The sequence below is a fragment of the Enhydra lutris genome, unplaced genomic scaffold (assembly GCF_002288905.1).
Source record: "Enhydra lutris kenyoni isolate GAN:26980312 unplaced genomic scaffold, ASM228890v2 scaffoldscaffold26, whole genome shotgun sequence".
NCBI classification, from domain to species: Eukaryota; Metazoa; Chordata; class Mammalia; order Carnivora; family Mustelidae; genus Enhydra; species Enhydra lutris.
Window position 1 is genome coordinate 14,962,673 of NW_019154110.1, and position 25,371 is coordinate 14,988,043.

The 25,371-nt window shown below is 52.4% G+C and overlaps 1 protein-coding gene across 3 annotated transcripts in view; it reads left to right on the top strand.

The window, feature by feature from the left end:
• LOC111151429 (CUE domain containing 1) overlaps nt 1–25,371 on the top strand; it is an 81,392-nt gene that overhangs the window by 14,827 nt on the left and 41,194 nt on the right. For 2 of the 3 annotated variants that reach the window (XM_022509429.1, XM_022509432.1), the window contains exon 1: nt 170–220. The exons of the other annotated variant lie outside the window; for it this stretch is intronic. The gene's annotated coding sequence lies outside the window, so the exon portion shown is untranslated. Of the gene's footprint in view, nt 1–169; nt 221–25,371 lie in introns of those variants that run through there. 3 annotated transcript variants of the gene reach the window in all.

Here is a 25,371-nt window from a genome sequence, read left to right on the forward strand (position 1 = left end):
ACACACACACACACACACACACACACACACACTCTATCTCTCTCTCTCTCTCTCTCTCCTAGAGGCAGAGGAGCTGTTTGTTAGAAGATCACACAGAGCCTGGACCAGAGGAAATGGACAAGACTAGCTTGGGGTGTTGTCAGGAGGTCAAGTTAAGTTTACAGGCCATTAGACCATAACGCTGTAAAAGAGAGAGTACTTCACATGTGCTCTCATCTGTGTAAGTATGGATGCTTCCATAGTTAAAACTGTGATGTGGAAAGGATCTTAGCCCAAGCTATGGCAATTCGTTCCTTGTCTGATACTGTCCCAGCCGACTGTGTGACTGCGAGCAAGTCACTTCACCTCTCTGGGCTTAGGTCTCTGAAGACTGTGGTGCAGTGTATGCATGTGTCTGTGTAACGTGGGGTTAAGGCATAGAGTCTGGAATTAAGACAGCTGGGAGTGAACCCTTTTTTTCACTTTGCTAGCAATATGACCTGGGGAAATTTCTTCACCTCCTTGAGTCGGGGTTTCCTTGCTTGTGACATGGGGATATTTGTAGTACTTTCCTCATATGGTTATGGTGGGGATTACATGATATAGTATCAGCTAGTATTATTAATAGAAGCCAAAGCTGGCCAATTGCAGGGACAGGGACCTATGACATGGTGATTCTGCATGCCCAGGCCCTTTGATTAGAAAGAACACAAGAGCTGTGTAGCCTCCTGGCGCAGGGGGTGCAAGAGGAAGCCCCGGGAAGCTAGGGAGCTGGAGGGAGCACGGGGGAGACTGCTGGCAGAGGCAGGCAGGGCTAGCCCGCCCGCTCAGGTCCTTCTTTGAATTCAGTTCTGCCAGCACTGCCAGGTGCAAGGTGAAGCTAACAGCCCCAGGAGCGCGCGCCCGCCCACCTCTCCTCCCACGCCCCATCTGCTTCCAGCAATTCGTTGAATTTGGGGTGGCTCCTTCTTTTCCGTCCTGGGCCCGGGGTGGGGAGGTGAGGCTGGGGAGGCTGTGGGTCCGACAGCCTGCCCAGGTTTGGGATCGCAGTGCTTCCCGCTGTGAAACTGCTGATCCGGGAGAGCTACGGAAGAGATGAAGGAACCCTTATGAGCAGAGCAGTTTGAGGGCTGAATTATGTGGAGGCTGCGCTCCCTCCGGCCGGTCCGGGGGGGTGGGGGGGGATGGAATGTGGGACCGCGGACGGCCGCTGGGCCGCTAGGCCGCTCTCAGGGCCGGGCCTCCAGGCCCGGGCTGCGCCTTTGTCCTGGGGGCCGCGCCGCGGTGGCCTTCCGCAGCCGGGGGCTCCAGTTGCGGCCCGGCCGCGGCCTCCGGGGCTGGTCCCCCTCGGCTCCCGGGGCGCGGCGATCATGAGTGGCAGAAAGAAGTCACCCCATTAGCTGCCAGAGTGCAGTGTCCCCCCGAGCGAGAGCGGGTGTGGGAGCCCCTGCGGGGGCGGCCGCTGGGCTGCTGGGGCCATATGGGGGGAGCCCTAATCCTCTTTCGGTTCGTTCAGGATTATGTTTTGAGCCGAAGACTTGTGGAAAATCAGCGCCTCCAGCAGCTGCGGGGCCCAGGAGAGGGTGCTTGGGGCCCGGCCGGGTGTCCCGGCGCTGGGGCCTGCGGGGTCCTGCCAAGGTGGACCGTGGCCATGGCAACCCCTGCCCGGGACTGCGGTAAACACGCGCTTTCAAAGGGGTTCTTGTTCCCTGCGGGAGCCCTTCAGTTCCAGCCCACTGGTGCTTTTCAGTCCTGGGGAGGAGAGGGAGGGCAGTGGGGAGGGGCGGGCCTGTTAGTGAGGAAGTGTCACTCGGGTCCCCGTCTCCCCCGCCCCAGCCATGTTTCCTGGAGGCCCCAGTTTCCAAAGCTCCTGCTTCTGGGGAATGAAAAGAAGTGTAAGCATCAGGAATGCGTTCAGTCTCCAGGCAACAGGGTGTGTGTGTAATTGAGGGGAGGGAAGGAAGCTTGGGGGAAAAAAAAAAATCACCATCCCACTGGCCACCTCAGAGTGGAAGGCCTTGGTGCCCCAGACTGATTTCAGCAAGCTAGCGGGGGCCACGGGAAGCAGATCTTTAAGACTTACTCATCCTTTTTGGCCCTGAATAGCAAATGACTATAATCTCCCAGAAAACATTAAATCATTCATTTAATGTAATGTAATCTCATTGGCAATTTGTATTCTTATGTATGAGCCAGTGAATCTTTGTGAGAAGGCTGATCTTGGGAGCTTGATAGCCTTCGCTATCTTGGGGGGAGCCTGGCCCCTGGATTCCCCTCCCATCATTTTGTGTTTCAGCTAACCCAAGTGTAAAAACCGGGAAGGATGCTTGGCTGCTCACTAAGCACCTACATCATTTATGAGGTCTCCTCTGTGTGTGTGTGTGTTACCAAATGAGTGAGTGATGAGTCCATTTCCATTTAGGGAAGGTTGGGGTTGTAACCAGATCTTTTCCCCTGACGCTGCTTTCCTCTCTGGCTTTGTCTGAAGAGGGGGCCGGCAGGGGCAGCCTCAGGTGTAGGGAGAGGAGACAGAGGACGTAGATCTAGGTCTGTTAGCTGTGAATGATGGCCAGCCCTCTGTTTGTCTGTCAGCTCTCCCAATCCTCCTGGGATCCTTGAGGGATGTGTGAGGAAAGATCCTAGTCGTTCAGCCTCAGAACACAGCTGATTCTGGGCCTGCTGACATTATTTTCAAGTCCCTGTCAGTCCAAGGACACCAGCATCTGGTCTGGTAGACTAGAGAGTCCAGTACTGCTACTGACCTCCAGTGTCACCCCTTCATTCTGGCTGAGAGCGGTGGGAATCCACAAAGTTGAGAATACGGAGGCGGGCGTCCTGGCTGCTCAGCCAAGTTTCCTTATACCCAAGGGAGAGCAGGAAGGGTTCTCATTCACAGGTTGGACACTGGGAGCAAAATCTGGTGCCTAGATTTTCACACACCCTCATGCCTTCTGTCCCCTCTTCCTCCTGAAGTTTGAAAGGTTGTAAATTCTTCGTGTCCTATGCCATTGAATTTGGGGGAGATGGCGCTATTTGAAAGGTTTCTTCATCTGAAGGTGGAGTGGAGGGAGCTCAAGAACTTTCCAAATTTTTCTGATCAGCCCAGAATAGGGGGAATTTACTTTGAGCTTTGTGGAAGGAGGGAAAAAAGAAGATATCGCTCATGTGTCTAGAGAGATCCAGTTCTAATGGATGCACCAACCAGCACAGTACAAGAACATTAAGGGCTTGTAAAGTGACTGCCATTCTTGTCTCCTTGTAGAATCTGAAACCAGAACCAGGGTGTGTGCAGGGTGGGGCTCAGGCATGGGTGAGTTCTATAAGCTCCCCAGGGGTCCCTCCTGTACCACCAGGGTTATGGGCCATCCCTCCAGTTCAGTGTCCACAAAATGGCGATGATTTTGTGCCCCAGGAGACACTGGGTGTGTGCGGAGACATTTTTGGTTGGCACAACTGGGGGCGGGGGTGCTCCTGGCATTTGTGGCTAGAGGCCAGGGATGCCACTTAACATCTACCAATATACAGGACAGACCCCCGCCCCTCGCACCGACCCCGAAGCAGAGAATGATCTGGTCCCAAATGTCAGGAGTGCCCAAGGTTAAGGCGTCATGCTCTTGTGCCTGCACTAGACCTTCTGGAGATTTGTGCTGAGCAGGATTCTGAGAGAAGGAAGGACGGGTGCTGGGGGGAAAGGAGCCAGGTGGGAGCATTGTGCAGGGAAACAGCACGTGGATGGAAGGGTCTGGAGGCAGGAGAATGTGATTCGGTTTTTGCAAAGGGGGAAAGAGCCTTATGGTTTTTCAAGAGTCATCTGAGATGTAGAGGATGTTTTCAGCGTGATGACCCTGGAGGTGGGCTTGCATTTTGCCCAGCGACTTCTGGTTAGGACCTCAGGCCCTCTCTCTGGCTGCTGGCTGTGAGTGTCAGTAACCCTCGGGCCTCTCTCTCTGCTCTGTGGGAGTGAAGGAGCCCCTTTCAGGTACCGTTGGCTTCAAATGCCCAGTCCCACTGTGGGGCTGGCTTTCCCGAAGCTTATGCATGTCAGAAAGCAGCTCACTTTCCCTCCGGCGCCAAAGCAGGCAGTGCCCTTTGCCTTCGTTAATGGCTTGGTGCGTGGGGCCCGTTCTTTCATGAGTTTCTGTTCCTTAGAGAAGGGGAGGAAAGACCCTAGTCTGCTGAGTCCACGCTGTATGCCCACTTTCTGATGGTCCTGACACATGGCATTTGGTCTATTTTTTTTTTTTTTTTAAGATTTATCTATTTGAATGGGGAGGGGCAGAGGGAGAGAATCTTCGAGCAGACTCCCCTCTGAGCACAGAGTCTAATGTGAGGCTCGATCCCATGACCCTGAGATCCCAACCTGCGCCAAAACCAAGAATCAGATGGTTAATGGACTGAGCCACCCAGGTGCCCTGGGCCATAATGTCTTTTGAATAAATGAGTAAATCCTTCAATGAATGGAAGATCTGGACCGCCTTCTGCGAATTGCCCCTTTCAGAAGCACATAGTCCTTCAGTCCTTGTGCCATAAGTTGAATTAGGAGAGACTGAGATTGGCCATAAGGAGGAAGGTCTCTATTGTAAGAATTTTCAGGGAGTGGGACACATAATTTGAGGGTGACCTGAGGGAAGTGGAGACCATTCCTATTTGGAAGGGAGCTGCTTGTGGCCCTTTCTGGCTGCCACTGAGGGGACATTTTTGCCCTGCTGGGGTGACTCACATTACACTCCTTCCTCTGAGGCTTCCAGCTCTTAATTAGATTTCTTAGCTCTCACAATAGACTTGAATATCCTTTGATAAGGAGTAAAAAGTGTGGTCGAACACAGGAGTGTAGTACTTCTCCCGGGGCCTGCCTTTTGGACGTCACTGGTCGGCTGTCTGGCCCACGCAAAGCGAGGCCGTGAGCACAGTTTCCCCAGGATGCCTCCTCTCCTCGACATGCTCAGAGGGAGTAGTCCTCTGAATGTCTGCACATGCTTCTGAGCTGCTCTGCTCCACCTTCAGTCAAGCCCTTGGGACAGAAGGTCTTCGGTTTCTGCGACTCAGGGGAAAAGGGCCCTTGGATGTCCCAAGCTCAGGCTGGAGTGGAAAAAGGTGTGTTGCAGGAGCTGCGTCTGAGTGAGCCCAGACCCACCAAGGCCTTCTGCCTTCCTCAGGCCAGGCCCCAGTGGTGAGCCTTTTCCTCAGCCCTTTGCTGGACTCTGGGCCTGGTCAGGCCAAATTTACGACCCTAGCCTCATCTCTCCAGGCGCTTGTGCCATTAGAACCTTGCTCCTTGAAGTCCAATCTCCAGACTGGGAGCCCTCACGTCACCTGCTCAAAATGGGGTCTCGGGCCTCACCCCCCAGACTTCTGGAGTTTGTCTGTATTTTACCAAGATCCCAGTGGTTTATGTGCACGGTCAGGTGTGAGAAGCATTGTGCTAGAGGACTTTGCTTGCTGAGGGGACAGTTGAGGGGATGGCTGGAGGCTCGTTTGAGTATGACCTATGGCCCTGTCTTTGCACAGTACCTTTAGAACAGGGCTCCTTTACTAGCCAAGGTGAGGGATGAGTTTTGTTGTTCTCTCGTTCAGGGATGGGTGTGTGATCCCAATGAGTATGACTGGTCTGTGCAAGTCCGACGGTGTCCAAAGAGGCAAGCCCACAACTATGTGCTGGGAGACTGGGGCAATGTCAAATTGCCCGGGGTGGGGACCAGAGAGAGAATCCCAAGCAGATCCCTGCTGAGCACGGAGCCCAACACTGCAGGATTCCATCCCATGACTCAGATCTTGACCTGAGCTGAAATCAAGAGTTGAACACTTAACTGACTGAGCCACCCAGGTGCCCCTAGACATGTCTTTAAATCCTTACCTATTTTCTTTTCCTGTACGTATCCTGCCAGGGACCCATAACTAACAGTTTGTGGATAGTCTGTGAGCATGGTTTTAGTGGCCCTGGTCTAGAGCCCCGTGTTTAGGATCAGACCCGGGTGTGAACCCTGCCTCTGTCACTTATTTGCTGTGTGTTCTTGGGCTGCTGTTTAGCCTCTCTGAACCTCAGTTTTGTCATCTGTAAATCAGAGATGATAATGCCCCCACCTCATTGGATGGGAATGAGGATTCAATGAGATAAGCATGGGTAAGGCACAGAGCCCGGTGCACAGAAGGCACCCTTGATAATACCGGCTAATCAAATGGCACCATCGTCCTTGTTTAATGTCTTGGAACATCTGACATGAAGACAGTAGCCCTTGTAAAAGCATGCCCTTGTTTTTGGATAGACAGTGGTCTTTAAAACTAGCAAACTTGTTCGGAACAGAAACTTTTTTCCCCTGCTAATTTCTGATAGTTTAGGACTACTGATCATGAACTTGCGTCTGTGTAGACCCAAACAAAATCCAGAATCAGAATTGGGACAGTGTTGGAACTTGTTTTTAAGTGATGGAAAGAAGTAATAAACACTGTAGGAAATCCATGTCATCCCACACCGCCTTGCTGTTACCGCTATCCCCCGCCTCCTGCGCGATGTATCTCGGGCTCACCCTCTCCCAGGCGGGCTGGGTGGAGTTTCCTTGCCAAGTTCCCTGATTCTGCATCCTCCCTTTCTGGAGAAATTTAGGCTACCCTCTTGGCTATTTCTTCAGAGCAAGGAGGTGAAGTGAAGTAGAGGACTCAAGTCAAAAGATCTGTGTTCTAGAGGCAAGTTAGCAGGGCATCACCTCATTGGCCCACAGTTCTTACCTCTTTTTGTGTCCCAGGTCCTTTCAATGATCTAAAGAGAACTTGGACCCTCCCTTGCACCCTGGAAAGTGAATGCACACACAAACCCATGCATAGTGTGTTTTTAATTTTGGGGGAGGTAGGGTTGGGGGGCAGTCCGTGGACTTTGTCAAACCCTCAAGAACCCTTTGCTGAGAATCTCCTATCAGGTTGTAAGCTCCACAAGTCTTGTTTCTCGTGGACTAGACTATCTAAGTGACCTGCAGAATGGGACAAAGGGGTAAAAGCATGGGCTTGGGGCTCCGAGTTCTGGGGTCTGAATCATTCTTCTGCTACTTGGTAGCTTGTTGACCTTGGATGAGCTACTTATCTCCTCCAAGCCTCAGTTTTCCCATCTATAAAGTGGGGATAAGACAGTACCTACCTCAGTAGGGTAGGTTTGAGATTGGACTAGGTAACATTGGTTAACTACTCCCATCCCATTCTTGTGTAGTCTACAGAATGTCCTGTTGCTTCCTGGAGGAGTCCCACCTCAGTGGTAAGAACCCACACGGCCCCTGTTTTAGGGCATCCATATTTGGACTGAGAGTGTGAGGCTTTCCTTTGAGTGAGTGGGGAGCAGACCCCTTGCCGTACCTCTGGGGAATCTGAAGGGCTGGAGAGTTGTGGAGCCAGGCTCCTAGATGCTACCTGACCTAGCTGCCCCTGGTCAGTCGTTCCCCTGTGCTGTTGGACTAGGCTCTGCGCGTGGAGATCGCTGCCTCAGGAGCTTCCCTGAAACCCAGAAGGTTGGGGAGGAGCCGAAATGAAGAATGGAGCAGCAGACTCGTTTTTTCTCCCCTTAATTAACTCTGTCTCTTTTGCTCCCCAGGCTCTCTGCTGCCCCAGCAATTAGTGGGAGTGTTAACTGGGGTCAGGGCAGTGGCGGGGCTTCCGGGAGCTCCTGGGGACAGTGCTGAGGAAGTGCCTCTCAGGCCCCGAATGAGGGCTTTGCCTCCTGCCGCCCAGGCCCACCTACCCCTTGCTGCCCCCTTTTAGCTGAGCTGCCCTGAAAGCCAGGGCCGCCCCCGTGACAGCCGCCCCGCCCCCGCTCTGGCTCAGCTGTTGTGTGAGAATGGCGAGGAGTTAAAGGACTCCAAACATTGGCCCCCACTGGGCCCTTAATGACATTAGCGCACAAAGCCGTGGTGCGGGGCGGCTGCTCCGGGTGCAGTGCCTGGCCTGGCCCCGAACAATTGCCCTTCTGTTCTCATGGCCTGTTTTCCCCCAGCTGTGCCTCCTTTCATCTGGGCCTCTTTCCCAGGGGCTCGGGCACATTCCCAGGCGAGTGGAATCTCAGTGCTAACCTTCTTACTTCTTCCCTGGCTTCCTTGGTTTTGTTTCCTCCCTCGCCCGTCCTCCCCAGCCCTTCCTGCTGCTCCCGACGCCTCTCCCAGGCTGCGCACACGGGCCGTGGGCTCCGGGGTTAGAGCGTGTGGGTGAATGATCTGGGGGGAGACTTGTTAGTGTGCTCATCTGTGTTTGCATCTGCTTTGCATGTTGTCGTGAAAGGGGAGTAAAATGCCCCCACTTTAACATGACACCCCACTAATCATAATGATAACCATCATTTGTTTAGAATTTGACAATTTTTAGAAGTGCTGCCCCAAGGGAGCCTGGGGGGCTCAGTCCATTGAGCGTCTGCCTTTGGCTCAGGTCGTGATCTCAGGGTCCGGGGATAGAGCCCCACATGGGGCTCCCTGCTCAGTGGGGAGTCTCCTTGTCCCTCACCCTCTGCCTCTCGCCCCTGCTCATGCTGTTTCTCTCGCAAAAATAAGTAAATAAAATCTTAAAAAATAAAGGAAAAAAAGGAAGTGCGGGCCCATACATTTCTCACTGCCATGGGAACAGCTGTGTATGGTGGCCAGGCTGGGCATCCCTAACGCCTCATTCTGGGCAGTGCGGGGACTAGGGAGCTGCAGAGCAAGGGTGGGACTCAGGGCTGCTGCCCAGGCGCTCCCGCCTCCTTGGCTTCATCCTTTTTCAGCACCCCTCGCCTGTGTCTTCAGCAGAAATGCTGGCCACAGGCGGCCCTCCAGGAGGGGCACCATTTGTGATGGGTGACCTGTGCTTCTTGCCATGAGCTGCAAGTGAGGGACGGCTGAGAACTTGCCTTCCTCCTCTCTCTACTTGACTCTGCCCATTCCCCAGCTTCCAGGGATAAGGCCGTCACTTTGCTTTTTTTTTTAAATTTCCATTTTAGCATTGAGCTGTTCCAGATGCTTAGGTCTTTCAAATCTCCAGAGAAGGAAATTCTCTAGCCCTCTCCACATTCCAGTGTCACCCGGCCTTGGCACTCAGCACCAGCCTCCTGACCCTGTGATGGGAACTTCCCAGGAAGTGGGACCTGCAGAACCTGCTTTTTGGCCCCAGGCAGGCCTGCCCAGTGCCCTAGCCAGATGCCGGTCTCTGCCCTCCGCAGGCCAGCCACCAGGCAGTGGAACTCAGGCTGCGGCGGGATGACTGCATGGGGGGCCTTCCCGGGAGGATCTCTGCCTGCAAAACCAGGCCTGGTTCCGGCAGCACAGCCCCTGTAATTAGTGTTCTTTAGGAGACAGCTGGTGCAGTTTTTTCGCTTTAAACCCCCTTCCTTCACATTTGCACACCGCTTAGGGACCTGCCATTCTCACTCCCACTGACATTCCCACGAGGCTCCTGAGCCCCATATGGTGAAGCTTGTCTCTTTTATATCCTTGCGCTGGGGCGGGGAGCAGGAATCCGTGTCTGCTGGGGGTCTCCGAGGGACCTGGGAGCCCTGCGGTGGCAGCTGTCTTCTGCCTTTCTGCCTCGGGCGGAGCGCCTGACAGGCCCTGACTGAGTCTCACCACAAGCCTGTAGAGCACTTTCAGGGCTAATGGGCTTTTTGTTCTGTTCCCTGGAGAATTTCAGCCCCTTGGGAACGTCCCCACCACCCCACTTGCTTGTCCAGGTGTCACCACAACAGCCCTGTGGACCTCTGGAGGCGCTGTGGCTGTCCCGTCTCATTGCTGGGGGCTGCCTTAGGTTTAGTTCCCCCTCCCCAGGCAGGGCTTCACCCCGACTCTCAGATGCCCGGATTGTGGTTAGAATGTGCTCCCCTTCTCCCTGCACAGTTTATGTGCTCACTAAAGAAAAACTGGAAAATATTTTGTCTCTAACACAGGAATGATCATCCTGATCGTTTAAAAATTGCCACCGATAAAATTCAGTTGTATTTCCTTCTGTTCTTTTTTTAATGTGCATTGATTAAAAAAAAAAATCCTTGTAATCTTACTGATTACCGACTTTTGTATGTAGCTTTTTCATGTAACTGCACAAAGGAGGGTTTTTTAATGAAATGGCATGATTTCAAAAGGCTGTGTAATATTTCATCACAAGGCCATAGTGCCGCTCCCTCGCACGTCCCCCTGTTGTTGACTTCCCCCTCCCCAACTTGTCTTTGTTTTAATCCTCAGAACTTTATGGAACATGCAGGCAGGAGCCATTTGTTTGGGTTGTATTGGTGTAATATTAATCCAGAGCTGGGGCCTCTGCCAAGGCCTCTTCTTGCCAAGGCACAAGGAGGGGCCTGACCATGGGGTAGGTCTGGAGGGGACAGAGGTTCCTAGCCCCATCTCTTCAGTGCTTGGCTTCCTAGTCCTTAAAGTGGGGCACTTGTTCGAGTGGCCTTTGGCGGCTTCAGGAAGCTTCTGCACCTTATGCAGGGGTAAGGCGAGGGGACACAAGTTCAGGTTGGCTCTCAGAGCCCATCAGGGAATTGGTTGAGTCTCATTTCCAGTCTTGGGCCCGACACGGTGGCCCAGGTGCCAGGAGCACGCTGCTGTGACCCAGCCCGGTCTCCTTCCTTGAGCTGTTTTGGACTCCTGCCCTGTTCCACAAGCAGAGCCTCCCCTCCAAGCCTCCAGGGTATTCCCCTGCAGTCATCAGGTGCTGCTCACCAACCCCATTCTCGAGGGACCAGGGATGGCAGCAGCCTGGACGCTATCTAGGGCCAGTGCCTTGTTCAGGCACTCCAAATGGGAGGGTAGACACCAGCCTTTTCTCCCAGTGCTTCTTAATGACACATCTGATGGTGGTAATGGTTAATAATAGCAGATGCAAAGACAGCAAGCATTCTCCTTTGTGCTTGAGACCCAAAGCTACTTCCAGTTCTCTTGATCTTCACCCTTTCTTCCTGCCTCAGTGAAGGGATCAACTGAGGAGTTGAGAGATTTGAGTTTGGAACAGCAGTGTAAAGAGGCAGGGAGGATTAGCCAGGCTTAGGTTCCAATCCGGCTCTGACCTCTGCATGTCCCGTTGTTGCTGACCCACTGAGCCCGTTGCCTCACCCATGCGGCCAATGAAGACAGTGACGTTGGACTTGCAAAGTTGACAGGAGGATCATACGAGAGTGTTTTTGTCAAATTCCCTGTGACGCAGTAGGTGCCCAGTCAATGTTGTTTTGTGGTTGTTGGTCAGGGTCACAGAATGCACCGACCTCAAAGCCGGAGGGACCTGCCCGATCAGCCCCCTCCCTGCTCATGTTTTCCTGGCGTTTCTTCCATTGTGCGCATACGTAACCAGCCCTAAGCAGGAAGCATTCCTGTTTGGCTGATCAGAGAAGTATGGCAGACCAGAGCTGACATTGTTTTCAGCTCCTGGCTGGGACATCCTGCCAAGTCAGGCCCTCTTGTTCTTTCTCCTCCTCGCTCATCCCAGTGAAAGTAACAAGAGCCCTTTCCTTTTGGCTTTTCCTGTGGCGGGTCTGGAGAAGGCAACTCCACGTGAATGCAGGGTGTGGCGTCATGATTAATTTGCAAGTACGTCTTTGTGGCCAAACTTGTCTGCAGGCTCTTGTTAGAACCTAAAAAAGCCAACAGGAAACCAAAGAGAGAGTCATCTGGGGACAGGCTTTGGTGCTGGGTCCTGGTGCCCCGGTCTAAGGTCACAGAGTTGACCACTTCCAGGAGGCAGTGAACTCTAGCCTGGCTAGACAGAGCTAGCCCTTGAGACTGTCCAGAAAAGAATCTTACGAACTTTCCAGCCATCTTCCCAAGACCTTGAGTTTTGGGTGTTGTTCCTCCAGAGGCCATCACCTGGGAGCTAATTGGAAATGCAGAATCTCAGGGCTCAGATAAAACCTGTTGAGTCAGGAGCTGGATTTTAGCAAGATCCCCAGGAGGTTTGTGTGCCTGTTAAATGGCGCGGTTTAGATCCGTTCTCAGCCAGGGGCGATGAGAATCAGCTGTAAAATTAAAAAAAAAGTACCTATTTCCTAGGTCCCACCCCAGACCGTGAATCAGGATCACTGTAGGTAAGATCTGGGTGCTGGTATTAAAACAGGAAAAAATTCTAGGTGATTCTAACGTGCAGCTGGAGTAGAGAATTGACTTGGATCCCTGTCTTCGAGGTAAACGCCCCAAATGATGGTGATGATGATGGTAAGAATTGCTGTTTCCTGAACTTCTAGTCTGCAGCAAGGTCACACCCTTCTCCAGAATCCTGCGTAAGGGTCTTTACGTTTGTCTAGAATCTCCGTTTAAGCCTGAAGGTGGTAGCCGTGTCACCATCTCGTATTTGAAAGCACCGAGGCTCACACAGAGGTGAAGCAAGGCACTGAACGCCACAGAAGTAGTAGGGCTCGACTGTCTGCCCAGAAGCCTCTTCAGCCATCGCTGGAACCGAAGCTCGTAATGGTTTAGATGGCTCTCGTTCTCCTTGGAAAATCTGGCAGGGGACTTTTTTCTGGCATGGTTTCAAGGATGCTTTCAGACCGTGTGGTTTCAAGATCATTTAGTTTGAGGAAAAGCACAGCGGCCTTGAATCCCAAGATTCATGTGTACCCTAGAAAGAGGGGACAGAGGGGCAAGGTGAGTGAGGGACAGACAAGTTGCAAACTACTGATAGAGAAACCTTAAGGAATTTTCAAAGGTCAGAGAGCCCCAGCCCAGCTCTGTTTGGAGCTAGACCGTGGGTTGGAGCCAGTCACTTTATCCCTCTGTGCCCAAACCCCATGCTCCCCCAGATGAGCAAGGACAGAACTCCCGCTGCTCTCTCCAGTTATGCAAAATCTAAGATAACAGTGGGGAAACTGAGGCACTGACCAACAGCAAGCCAAACCGCAGACCCCCAAGCCGTTTGCTTGGGGAGTAGCCGGGAGGCCATGGTGCCAGGGCTGGTTGTCACGGAGAGTCAGAGTAAGCCTGGGAGACGGGGAAGACTCAGAACCCGAAGCAGAACCTCCCCAGGACTTGGGAGCCTGCGAAGAAAGCAGGCGAGAAGTGCAAAGAAAACGGGCCAGACATTGAGAAATAGCCCTTTCTTCCGTGTTTTGAACCACGTCCAGACCCAACTTCTAAGTTCGAATAAGGATTTGAAACTCAGCCTGGGGCTCCCACGGAATCTAAATCCAGGTTACTGTGTGCGTCTCCCTTATAAAGTCATGGAATAGCTGCATTCAGGGAATGGGACGAGTGCGGGTGGATGTTTCACTGCTTTTTCTTTCATTGCTTTTCTTTTCAAGAAAACTCCCCACCCTGGCGTTCTGTGGCAGCCTGCAGTCCTCAGGGGCCTTTAGGCACGTCCCGGCTTGGCTGTGCCCTGCACCAGCGCTATGGGGCGAGGCGCGTAGGGGTGGGTGGGGAGGGGGACACTCATTATATCGCAGAGGATATGTAGGCCCACAGATGCTAAGTGGGAGCCTGGAGGTCCCCCAGCAAACTGGGGCCGGGCCTGGTCTTGAATCCAGATCCTCGGACTCCAAGCACAACTCTCCCTGTTTCCGTCCCATCAGTGCTTCTGTGCGGATGCCCTCCTTGGCCCTTCCAGAGTGCGGTAGATGTAGCTCATAAAATACAGTCAATTTCAGTAATCTATGCTTGTGTTATTTATTTATTTATTTATTTGGCTCCACGTCCAGCATAGAGCCCAATACAGGGCTTGATCTCACCACCGTGAGATGGAGACCTGAGCTGAGATCAAGAGTCAGATGTTTAACCGACTGAGCCACCCTGGTGCCCCGTGCTTGTGTTTTCTTCTATTTTTTTCAAGATTTATTTATTTATTTTGAGAGAGAGAGAGAGCATGCATAGGCAGGAGGGGCAGAGGGAGAGGGAGAGAGACTCTCAAGCAGACTCCATGCTGAGAGCAGAGCCCAGTATGGGGCCTGATCTCAGGACCCTGAGGTCACTACTTGAGCCAAAATCAAGGTCTGACACTTAACTGACTGTGCCCCCCCAGGTCCCCCTCTGTGCTTGTGTTTTAAAACATGCTTTCCTCTTTAAAAAAAAAATGTTATAAAAGGGGCGCCTGGGTGGCTTTGTTGTTGAGCGGCTGCCTTCGGCTTGGGTCATGATCCCGGAGTCCTGGGATCGAGCCCCACATCAGGCTCCCTGCTTGGCGGGAAGCCTGCTTCTTCCTCTCCCGCTCCCCTGTTTGTGTTCCCCTCTCTCGCTGTGTCTCTTTCTATCAAATAAAATCTTAAAAAAAAAAAAAAGTTGTAAAACAGCTTTCCTTTTAAACCAGTACACAAACACATGATTTTTATTAAAAATCTCAAATAATATTGGGGCGCCTGGGTGGCTCAGTGGGTTGAGGCCTCTGTCTTCGGCTCAGGTCATGATCCCAGGATCCTGGGATCAAGCCCTTCATCAGGCCCTCTGCTTGGCGTGGAGCCTGCTTCCTCGTCTCTCTCTGCCTCTCTCTCTCCCTGTCTCTCTGCCTACTTGTGATCTCTGTCTGTCAAATAAATAAATAAAAATCTTTAAAAAATTTTTTCGAATAATATAAGTCAAAATTCTCCCTTGACTACCTTCCCGGGCCCACTCTTCAGAGGTAACCGCCGATGACAGTTTGATGTGACTTTGCCTAGTCCTTTTCAAACAAGCATTTTGCATATGTTACTGATGGATTATTATAATCCCTAACCATCTTGCTTGCTTTAATTGCCAGTTGTGCATATGTGTGCAGAGAAAGCAAACGTTCTAATATTACCTCCAGCAAGATAAAACCAGGATGGTACACCAGGATGGAAAATGGTCTGGTGATTGAGAGCAGTGATTCTCCAACTTGGATGTGTGTATGAATTGCCCATAGATTTTTCTAAAATGCAGATTCTGGTTCAGTGGGTTTGGGGGAGGTGCTAGGATCCTGCCTTTCTAATAGGCCCCAGTGCATACAGATCCTGCTAGTTGTAGGCCACACTTTGAGCACGGAGGGTTTGGAGCACCCGCTCTGGAATCAAACACACCTGCTGGGCCTTTCACTGTGAGCTGACCGAACCAGGCAAGGGTGTAAGCCTTCCGTGCTTGTAAATCAGGGATAAGAAGGATACCTGATCCATAGGACTATTGTGAAAACAAAATGATCTGGGGCCCGTGAAGCCTGGCACACGGTGAGCGCTCCATAAATATAAGTTATTCGTGTGATCTAGAGATGAATACCATCAAGTCATCTGGACTGAGCAGGAAACGCTGGCTGGTTGGCTGCTCTTCGGGGCTGCCTGTGCTGACGCACTTCTCCGCTGTTCGTTCGGTGCCATCGTCATAAGGATATTTAATATGCTTTATGTGCTTCATTTCCATTCGGTTATGAGGAAACAGGCTCAGGGTGTTTGTAGGACTTAATCAGATCCACGCAGCTAGGAAGTAGCAGAAGCAAACTTACAACCCGGGGTCCAGGTCTGGTGCTTGCTGTATACACCACAGCTGACATCTCTGGTGGGTGGTGCAGACACTAGCGCATCTCAGCATGGTTCCAGGGAAGGAAAGCGACAGGCTTCAGACTTTTTTTGCTCTCACATCTGTGAAAAGAATTTTGAAAAACTTTGTCCTCTGACACATTTTAAAATTCACTTATGAAAACTTCTATCACAATTTTGGAGCACCTGGGTGGCACAGTCTGTTGAGTGTCCAACTCTTGGTTTCTGCCTGGGTGGTGATCTTGGGGTTGTGAGATCGAGTCCAGTGTCGGGCGCTGTGCTCAGCCTGGAACCTGCTGGAGATTTTACCTCTGCCCCTCCTCCGCTTGCATACACACACTCACTCTGTGTAGGATAAATAAATCTTTAAAAAGAAAAAACGAACTTTTATCATAACTTTAAGTACGGTGAATTTCCAGGCTGATTATATATCATATATTTCGTTTCAAATATATTTTTGTCAAAGCCTTAAACCGGCAAACTCGGCCCATGCAATTATGGAAAATGTCTGTCATAATTCCTAATTGGCAAAGCTGGACCTCGTCGTTTGAGCCATCAGCCAAATCATACTTTGTGTCAGAAAAAGTCAGACTCCGTGTTGCGATTTGAGTAAATGTGTCCAACAGGTGTCCCTGTGTCAGCATCCTTGTTCCCTGATTGTAACCTGAAAACAAAGATGAGGCCTCGGTAAAATAAAGCCAGCCCCATTCTCTCTTTTTAAAAATATTTTATTTATTTGTGAGAGAGAACGCACAAGCAGGGGGAATGGCAGAGGGAGAGGGAGAAGCAGGATCCCCGCTGAGCAGGGAGCCCAGTGCAGTACTCAATCCCAGGAGCCTGGGAGCATGACCTGAGCCGCAGGCCAATGATTAACAACTGAGCCATCCAGGCATCCTATGGCTAGCCCCTTCTCCGTGCCCCATTCTCCTGGGCCTCCCCCAGGAATGCTACATTCTCCAGCTGCCCCTTTGTCCGGGAGCATTCACACCCCAAGGGAGAGCATCAGGGTACAGTTAGCATCTGGCCGGGGGTGGGCCTTTCCTTGGGGAAATGGTGAGGAGGGACCACTGTGTAAAAAGAACTGTAGACCCAGACAGCTGCCAGTCCAGCCATTTAAGAAAGGACTCCCCCTGTGATGGAGGTTTGGGAAACTGATTCCCTGAAAGCCAGCCGGGTCCAAGCAGCCCCCTGGACATGCCCGCATTTCCCACACTTGTGCTGACAGGAAGAATACTGGACCAGGGGCCCACTGGAGATGCCGCCTGGGTTTTGCTTTATGAACATGACATCGCTCACTTTAGAGCTTGTGGGCCTTTGGGAATCTTTTGCTGGAGCTGGGACTGGGTCTGCCTCCCGTGGGCTCCCCAGCCACACCTGGATGCACGTCCCATGTTTCTTCCCAGCTCATCCTTTCCCAGTGAGCTGGCAGGAGCTCACACTATCAGGATGTCTCCTTGTTACAGTTAAACGGAGGCCCAGAGCAAGAGAATAACTTCACGGCCACAGGTCAGTCCACGTGCCCCACCAAGAAAGCCGCTGGCCTTCCCAGGGTAGGCATCACAAGGCAAAAAAGCCTTGAAGGAGGGGTGCCTGGGTGGCTCAGTGGGTTAAGCCTCTGCCTTCGGCTCAGGTCATGATCTCAAGGTCCTGGGATCGAGCCCCGCATCGGGCTCTCTGCTCAGCAGTGAGCCTGCTTCCGCCTCTCTCTGCCTGCCTCTCTGCCTACTTGTGATCTCTCTCTCTGTGTCAAATAAATAAATAAAATCTTAAAAAAAAAAAAAAAAGCCTTGAAGGAGTCAGAAGAGCTTGTCTTCAGACCCCATCCCCTGCCTCAGTGCAAGTCGCTTAGACTCATGCTCAGCTTGTCTGTTAAATGGGCTGATGTGGCAGGCACTTAACCTAGCGTGTGCAGGCTTTGACGTGGGGGCAGACCTGACTTTGCCGTTTACTAGTTGCGTGACCTTGAGCCAGTTACTTGCCTCTCTGTGCCTGTCTCCCCATCAGTAAGCAGGGATGAGGACAGTGTCTCCCTCTCAGGCTGGGTGAGAGGGTGAATGAAACAATGATTATATAGTGTCGGGCCCACACAGCATGCTCAGTAAATATTATTGTTGCTGTTATGCTTGTTTTTTGTTCTCTGTAGGAATTATAGTCCAGGAAAAGCTGAGTGGAGTGAAGTCCTGCCTGAGACGCTCCAAGAGCAGGGCTGGGCTGGTGTGTGGCATTGTGTCCTTCCCAGGATGGTAATGCGTTCTGAGGGGTGCTTAATACCTGTCACCCGATGAGTGACGAGAGCAAGGGCCCAGGCTCTCGTTACCGCCCTGAGCCCCGGCCATCTGCAGAGCCTACTGTCAGCATCTTCCTCTGGCCTTCACCCAGGAGCATTCTAGCTTCTGGCCTTCTTGTCGTCCTGGGGGAATGAGGACTGACCACTTACGCTCCCCACATCTCCCCTCAGCTAATGGCTTTGAGAGTGACCTGCTTTTGGGGTCCACCCCACCGGGCCCTGTCAGAGACTTCTTATTGCCCAGCTTCTGCCACTGTAGGCTCCTGTGCTCTCCCATGGTGGACGGGCCACAGATCCCCAACTAACTCACCTTTCTGTTTTAAAGCTGTCCTGTCTCAATTTCGTGTGGGCCTCTCCCAGCAGATTTGATTTGATTATTTTATTTTATTTATTAATTTGAGAGAGAGGGAGAGAACACGAGCAGGGGTGAGGGGCAGAGGGAGAGAGGGAAGCAGCCTCCCCGCCAGGCCCAACGCAGGGCTCGATCCCAAGGATCCTGAGTTCATGACCTGAGCCAAAGGCAGATTCTTAACCGACTGAGCCACCCAGGCACCCCCTCAGCAGATTTTTTTTTTTAAAGATTTTATTTATTTATTTGACAGACGGAGATCACAGAGAAGCAGGCAGAGAGAGAGGAGGAAGCAGGCTCCCTGCTGAGCAGAGCCCGATGCAGGGCTCTATCGCAGGACCCTGGGATCATGACCCGAGCTGAAGGCAGAGGCTTTAACCCGATGAGCCACCCAGGTGCCCCTCCAGCAGATATTTTTATGAAGAGTCTTGTCGCCACCCCTCCATCCCTTCCGCTTGGGAATTTTGTCATCTTTTCTTGCAAACTTTCACCTGGAAACTACTCCCTTGTCCTTGTCCTCAGTCTCAGAAACGTAAATAATGAAAGAAAACAGACACTCCAATCCACCATGGGATTTGCTGTTTCAAGGAATCCCTTTGTCAAGCAGAGAATCCTTTTGTAAAGTGAATAATTGCTCACTTTGGATTTCTGTCCAGGATTTTTTCATTCAGGAGTTTTCTCAGGAGTGGGGCCAGGCTGGTTTGTAGGCCTGGGGAATGGGGAGGCTCCTGGCCTCCCACTCTACCAACTGAAAGGGCTCGGGCTATGGCTTCTAGATCTTCTGATTACCTTTAATCCTTCCGCAGTCTTCCTGTCAGGGCGCTGGCCCGCCAACATCCATCACTCCGGCCCGGAAGGTGGTGACGGGTTTGTGTTTCTCGCTCTGTTTTGTTCCTTTGCTTCACCAGTCGTGTTTCCATGGAAACAGGTGCAGCCTTTGTGTTGCCTTTGCTTTGGGCAAATCGATGCCTACTGGGGATTTTTCTTTGCTGTCTACCCCCCCCCTCCCCAATTTGGCATCAAAGGGAGAGAGGGCGGCAGTGCAGGGATTGACAGGAGCCCTCTGGGGGCCTGGAGCACCCGGGGTAGGGGAGTCAACTGTGAGTCCTCTGGCCTGGGACTCCGAGGCGCGGGGCCTGACGTGGCCTCCCCTTCGGGGTTGCGACACGTGCACTGTGAGGCAGTCAGATGGAGGGGAGCACACAGTGGTATATAGACACTCGGCCCTCCCGGGCCCTCTGTGTTCCCAGAGGCAGCTGCTGGCCGCTGGGGCCGGTGGGCCGGGTGGGTGAGCAGGTGTCTGTGCTGATCCTTTGGCAGGACCTTGAGGGAGAGGATTCTGACCTTTCTGGGCCCTGGTTTCTCCTGAGAGCATGGGGGGTTTTAAACCTCTTTGGTAATGTGACGCCTTTGACCTTCAGGAAACCCCACGTTTGGGTAAACTCGGCTAAGTTATTGTCACAAGCTTGTACACTCTGCATCCGATCCCAACCAGTGGGTTACCTGGTTTGAGATAAATCCTCAGATTGAGGATCCTCTCTTTGGACTGAGCATCTTACTCCTGTTCCGGGCCCCCCCCCCCCAGACGCCCCTCCTCTGGTCTCGGGGAGCCTTCTGTTCCAGGCCAAAGCACAAGTGTTGGTCTGAGCAGCCTGGGGCAATAGCAGATGTGCTTGGTGGCCTGCAGCACTGCCAGAGACTAGTTCACTGGTGAGTGGGCGAGGGCGCCCCCAGGGACGGGGCTTCTGGGGGCGAAGCAGCAGCGTTTGAAAAATATAGTCACCTCGGTCACTGTTACTGCGTCTTTGACCATCTCCATTATCCGAGTGGCGACCTGGTAGGTTTCTAGCAATACTGCACTCCTGCTAACTTTAATGCAGTCACTTTAGCCTCGTTGATTAAATCAGCAAAGTGTAAACATCATTTTAATATCTGAACTCTCTCCCCATCTGCCTGTTAAATGCAGCCAAGGATGTCTTTAACCTCAGATTTGCATTATCTGAGAGCCTCCCTCGGGATAGGACCCGGGGCGTCCAGTGGATCAGGTGATACACTCGTGGTGGCAAAGGGGGCAAAGGTCAAGTTGTCCAGTCTCCTGCCTGCAGAATGGGTACCTGATGGGGCTGCAGCTTTTGGGGCTCTAGCCGGGGAAATGAACTCTCCTACGCTTCTTTATAGTCCACGAGTTCCTTCTGGAATCTAACTGAAATCGCATCTCATTTTGTCCTGACCTTAAGAAAGATAGAGAACAGAGAGCGAGTATCCTTAATGATTGCTCAAAGACCCTTCAGTCTCTGCTCGGCCTTGGCCAGACACACCCCATTTTTGAGGGTTGTCTTCTCGCTCTCCTTCAGCAGAACACTGCCCAAGTTTTCTGTTGGTAAGACAAGGGGAAAGGGGGCCATCTCCCTGGCTTAGTGTGAAAATCAGATGAAGGCTCTGGGGACACACCTCACCACGTGCCTGTCATGTGGCTCCCTTTCAGTCACCCCGGTTGACCCTGAATACACTTTGTTCCCCGCGTTCTGTGCTGCCACTCAGAGTTCCTGCTTTCTTCACAGCATCTCTCCAGGAAAGCCCCGGGACCCGTGGACCATCCTCCTCATTGTCCCTGGGCCCAGACAGGCCAGGTGGGGTGGGTGCAGGCCCCCTCCCCCACCGCTGCTTCCGGCCAGTAGGCCAGGAGACAGGGGCGTGGGGGAGAAGGCCCTGGATGGCACCGTCCCATTCACTGTTTCTCAACGGCCCTCCGCCCCGCAGTGGGGACCTCTGACTCCTGGGCTCCCCCGGATGGCTGCAGCAGTGTCCCCCGTATCTGACTATGAGGGGCCTTCAGCAGGGACAAATGGCTGCTGCTCTGTGGACAGCAACCTGGACCTGGGCTTTGTCTGAAGTGTGATGCTTGGAGCCGTGGGGACCCCTAAACCACAGGGAGCGAGGGCTCCAGAGGGGGCTAGTTGTTTATCTTTCTCCCTTTGCATGGACTACCTTACCTGTAGCCAACTGGCGGAGAACAAGGACTGGCACCCACTGCCTGGGTGCCTGTCTGTCTCTGTCTCCGTTGGTCTTGGGGTTCTCCGTGGCACACAGGAAGTGCCACAAAAAATAATTGTCTAATGTCTCTAGAGTTTTGACAAAACTTGCCTAGTGGAGCCATCTGATGTAAAATTTCCTTTCCTCCCTTTCTCCTGGTTGGCATATATATCTATATTGCTTACTCGCTTTATGCTGGGCACTGACCTGGGTGCTGGGGTCGAAGAACTGAATGAGACCAAAACAATCCACTGCCCGTAGGGGCCACCAACTGCACATGGGTCATTGTGATGGGTGACTAGTGCTGCCACCTTGATGGTGCAGCAAGAATCTAACCGGCCAAGGCTGTGCGGGGGTGCGCCTTAGAATGCCTCTGGGAAGGCTACTTGGAGGGGGAGGACTGTGATCTGAATCCTGAACTAAAGAGTCGCAGCTGATCAGTGTGGAGCTGCTGGGGCCAAGGCATGGAGAGCATGAGGAAATGTGCCGGGATCATTGGTGGTCAGAGGAAGGAGCGGCCCAGGCCTCAGATGTGCGTTGGCTAAAGCAGCAGGTCCCTAGAGGACTGGCGGGCCTAAACTGGGAGGGAGGTATCCCTTCTCTAGAATCAGAGCTCTGTGGGGGGGCCAGAAACAAAGGGCACCTCAGTGTTGACATTCCTTCTCCTCTCCAGCTGGTCTCTAGGTCCCTTGATGTTTTCCCTGCGGCCACTGTCCCTCCCTCCTCCTCTCTCAGATAATAATTTGCTTCTCACCTCTGGGGTGGTGTCTCAGGCCTAGAAGCCCCCGGAATACCTGAGGCTCTTTGACTTGCTGTGGGGGATGGAGAATGGGAATTGCATGTTCCTTGTACCTCAAGGGACTCTGATTCAGTAGGGGGCCCTGGACCTTTGTCTTTCAGAAGCTCTCCAGAGCTCCTGCTGCGCCCCTCCACCCTGCTCCAGGGAGCCTGAATGCATGCAGTGTTTCCCCACTGAGGCACTGAAGGATTTTCCCTGCTGGCTCTCCTTGCAGTTTCTTTCTTTTACTTTTACAGATGGTGTTATTGTTGCTTGTCTGTTTGTTTGCTTTGTTTTGTTTTTAAGTAGGTTCCACCCTGAGCACGGAGCCCAATGCAAAGTGAACTCATGACCCTGAGATCAAGACCTAAGTCCTTTTTTCTTTTTTTTTAAAAATTTTTAGGGGCGCCTGGGTGGCTCAGTGGGTTAAAGCCTCTGCCTTCAGCTCAGGCCATGATCCCGGGCTCCTGGGATCGAGCCCCGCATCGGGCTCTCTGCTTAGCAGGGAGCCTGCTTCCTCCTCGCTCTCTCTCTCTGCCTGCCTCTCTGCCTACTTGTGATCTCTGTCTGCCAAATAAATAAATAAAATCTTAAAAAAAATTTTTTTTTTAATTTATTTGAGAGAGAGAGCAAGCGAGAGCACGAGCAGAGGGAGCAGCAGGCAGAGGGAGAAGCAGGCTCCTTGCTGAGCAAGGAGACCGATGCAGGACTTGATCCCAGGACCCTAGCATCATGACCTGTGCCGAAGACAGGTGCTTAACAGACTGAGCCGCCCAGGCATCACAAGACCTGAGTCTTGGTCAAGAGTGGGACACTTGAGGCGCCTGGGTGGCTCAGTCAGTTAAGGGTCTGCCTTGGGCTCAGGTCATGATCCTGGGGTTCTGGGATCTTAGGGCTCCCTGCTCAGTGGGAAGTCTGCTTCTCCCTCCCCCTCTGCAGCTCCCCCTGCTTTTGCTTTCTCTCCCCTTCTCCCATCAAATAAATAAATAAAATCTTAAAAAAAAAAAAGTCAGACACTTAACAGACTGAGCCGCCCAGAACCCCTGCTGCTTGTTTTTAAATCTCTCCCTTTATTCTTCCAATGGGAACCTATATCATCTTGTTTTGGGCTTTCCTACCTTTTTAAAAGATATTGTTAGATAGTGCAATGGGGGCATGAAGAGGTAAAAGTTGCCCAAGGTCACAGAGAAGCCAACACCCCTGTGGAGAATCCTTGGTGTTTTCAGCCTGCTCAGAATATCTTGCTGGGGCAGAAGGCCCAAGTGTGCAGAGCCCCAGATGTTTGCAGAAATGGGACAAGGGTCAGCTCTTTAGACATCTGCTGCCTTTTTATTAGGAGGTGGTGTCTTTTTGCCTCCCTCCAGTGGGTTCCAGGCCTGCACCATCACAGCTGGCATAGTCAGGCAGGTCTAAGGACCCAGAGGGGGCCCCACAGGACTAGCCAAGAGGGTCCTTGGCTTTGTGCAGGATAAAAAGCAAATGCAAGCCAGGAGGAAATGAAAGCAGAGTTTACTGAATAGCATAAGTGATAGAGTACAGCAGACAAAGTGTCTGAAAGACTCAGAAAGGAAAGGAGACTTTGTCTCATTGTCGTTGGAGTTAGGGGTTCACACAGGAAAAGGGTCCGAGGTATCCCTCCAGGAATCCGGGGAGGGATCAATCAAAGGGAGTATCAGGTGAACAACAGGTGTTCTCCCATAAGTCACCGAAGGCGGGGGTATGGATGCCAGTATGGGCCGAGGTTTGTTCAAAGTTAATGTCCTGGAACACGTTTGGGACCCGGTTCTTCTTAGATGTTATCAGGTGTTTTGGGATGAGGATAAAACTCAGAGAACACTGGGGTGCCTGGGTAGCTCAGGAGTTAAGCAACTGCTTTTAGCTGACTAAGTTCATGATCCCAGGGTGCTGGGATTGAGCCCTGTATTAGGGTCCCTGCTGGGCGGGAAGCCTGCTTCTCCCTCTCCCACTCCCCATTTGTGTTCCCTCCCTCTCTGTCTCTCTCACTGTCAAATAAATAAATAAAATCTTGAAAGGAAGGAAGGAAGGAAAGAAGGAAAGAAGGAACTCAGAACTATTCAGTTCCTTGCTTCCCCCTGGGAATGGGAAAATAGCTTCTTTGGTTTACCCATATGCAAGGTGAACTATAGAGTGTGAAGGGCACCTGGATAGGTCATTCAGCTAAGCGTCAGACTCTTGATTTCAGCTCAGGTCATGATCTCAGGGTCCTGGGATCGAGCCCCATGTTGGCTCCGAGCCCAGCGGGGTGTCTGCTTCTCTCTCTCTCTCTCTCTCTCTCTGTCCCTCCCCCAGCTTGTGCTCTCTTTCCAATAAATAATTAAAATCTTAAAAAAAAAAAAAAAAGAAATATAGAGCGTGAGTAAATGGGACCTTTCTGAAAACGGAGTCCCCTTCAGCTTCCCTGTCTCACAAGCATTGTCCGCATTTGCTCGACCCGCTTACTTGGACATCTGTTCTCCTAACAATATCTGTCCATAAATCTTGCCTCAGAGTCCTGGGTGTCTTAGCCGAGGACAAACGAAGCCTGCAATCCACGACCAGACCTTCACTGTGGCTACACGTGGGCGTGACCACAGCTGGGCATGACCACAGCTGGGCGTGCTCGCTGGCGGGCACCAGCACCTGCCTCTCAGGCCGCGGCTGCGTGTGTGTAGTGGTCCCCGGGGCTGCAGGGCTGGGCTGTTGGGTTGCCTTTGGAAGGAGCCCCTTCTGCAGGCTTCTGTGGTAGCTTAATGCTATTGTAATTCTTGGTTTCTGTGAAGAAAAGAAATTTTCGTTTTGTGCATCCAGACGTACAGTAGGTGCTCATTGACTATTTTTTTGAGTGGCAGTGAATGCACACGGAATAATTAGAAGTTTGTGTCGGAAGGAAAAGATTCCGTTTCCCTGGGACTTTTAGAAGACCTCCTGGATAACGTGGGGCCACCGAAGGAGTGCTCCTCCCAGGCTCTGCCCAGAAGAGCCGCTACGAGGGGAAGGAGGGGTACCTCGTCCCATTGCCCACCCTCACAGCCCCTCAGCGCTCTCTCCCCTTTCCCAGATGAGCAGAACACCTTCAGTGCTGGGGGTGGCCTGGAAGAAAAGAGGGAGACCAGTCCTGGGTGTTGGAGGAGCCCGCCGCATGGACAGGGGAGCTCGAACTAGCTCTTGAAGGCTGGACAGGGCTTGCTTAGGAGGACAGTGGTGAGGATTCTAGAGTGCGGTCTCGGAACCAGTGGCATCACCATTGCCCGAGGGCTCGTTAGACACACAACTTCTTGGCCCTGAGGGACCTAGGGAGCAGGAGCTCTGGGGCTGGGGCCCAGCAGCGTGTGTTCAGCCCACACTGGGGGTGAACGTGGGGAGCGCTAATGCAGACAAGGGAAGGGGTCTGAGCCTCCTAAGAGTGACAGGGAGCTGGGAAGCCAACCTCCATTGTTTTAGATGAGTTCTTCTGTTGGTGGCACAGACAGAAGACAGGACAGGGACAGGAAGGGCAGCTGGGAGGCATCAGAGGAGCAGATGCGGCGTGAGCTTGAGGTTTGCGGATC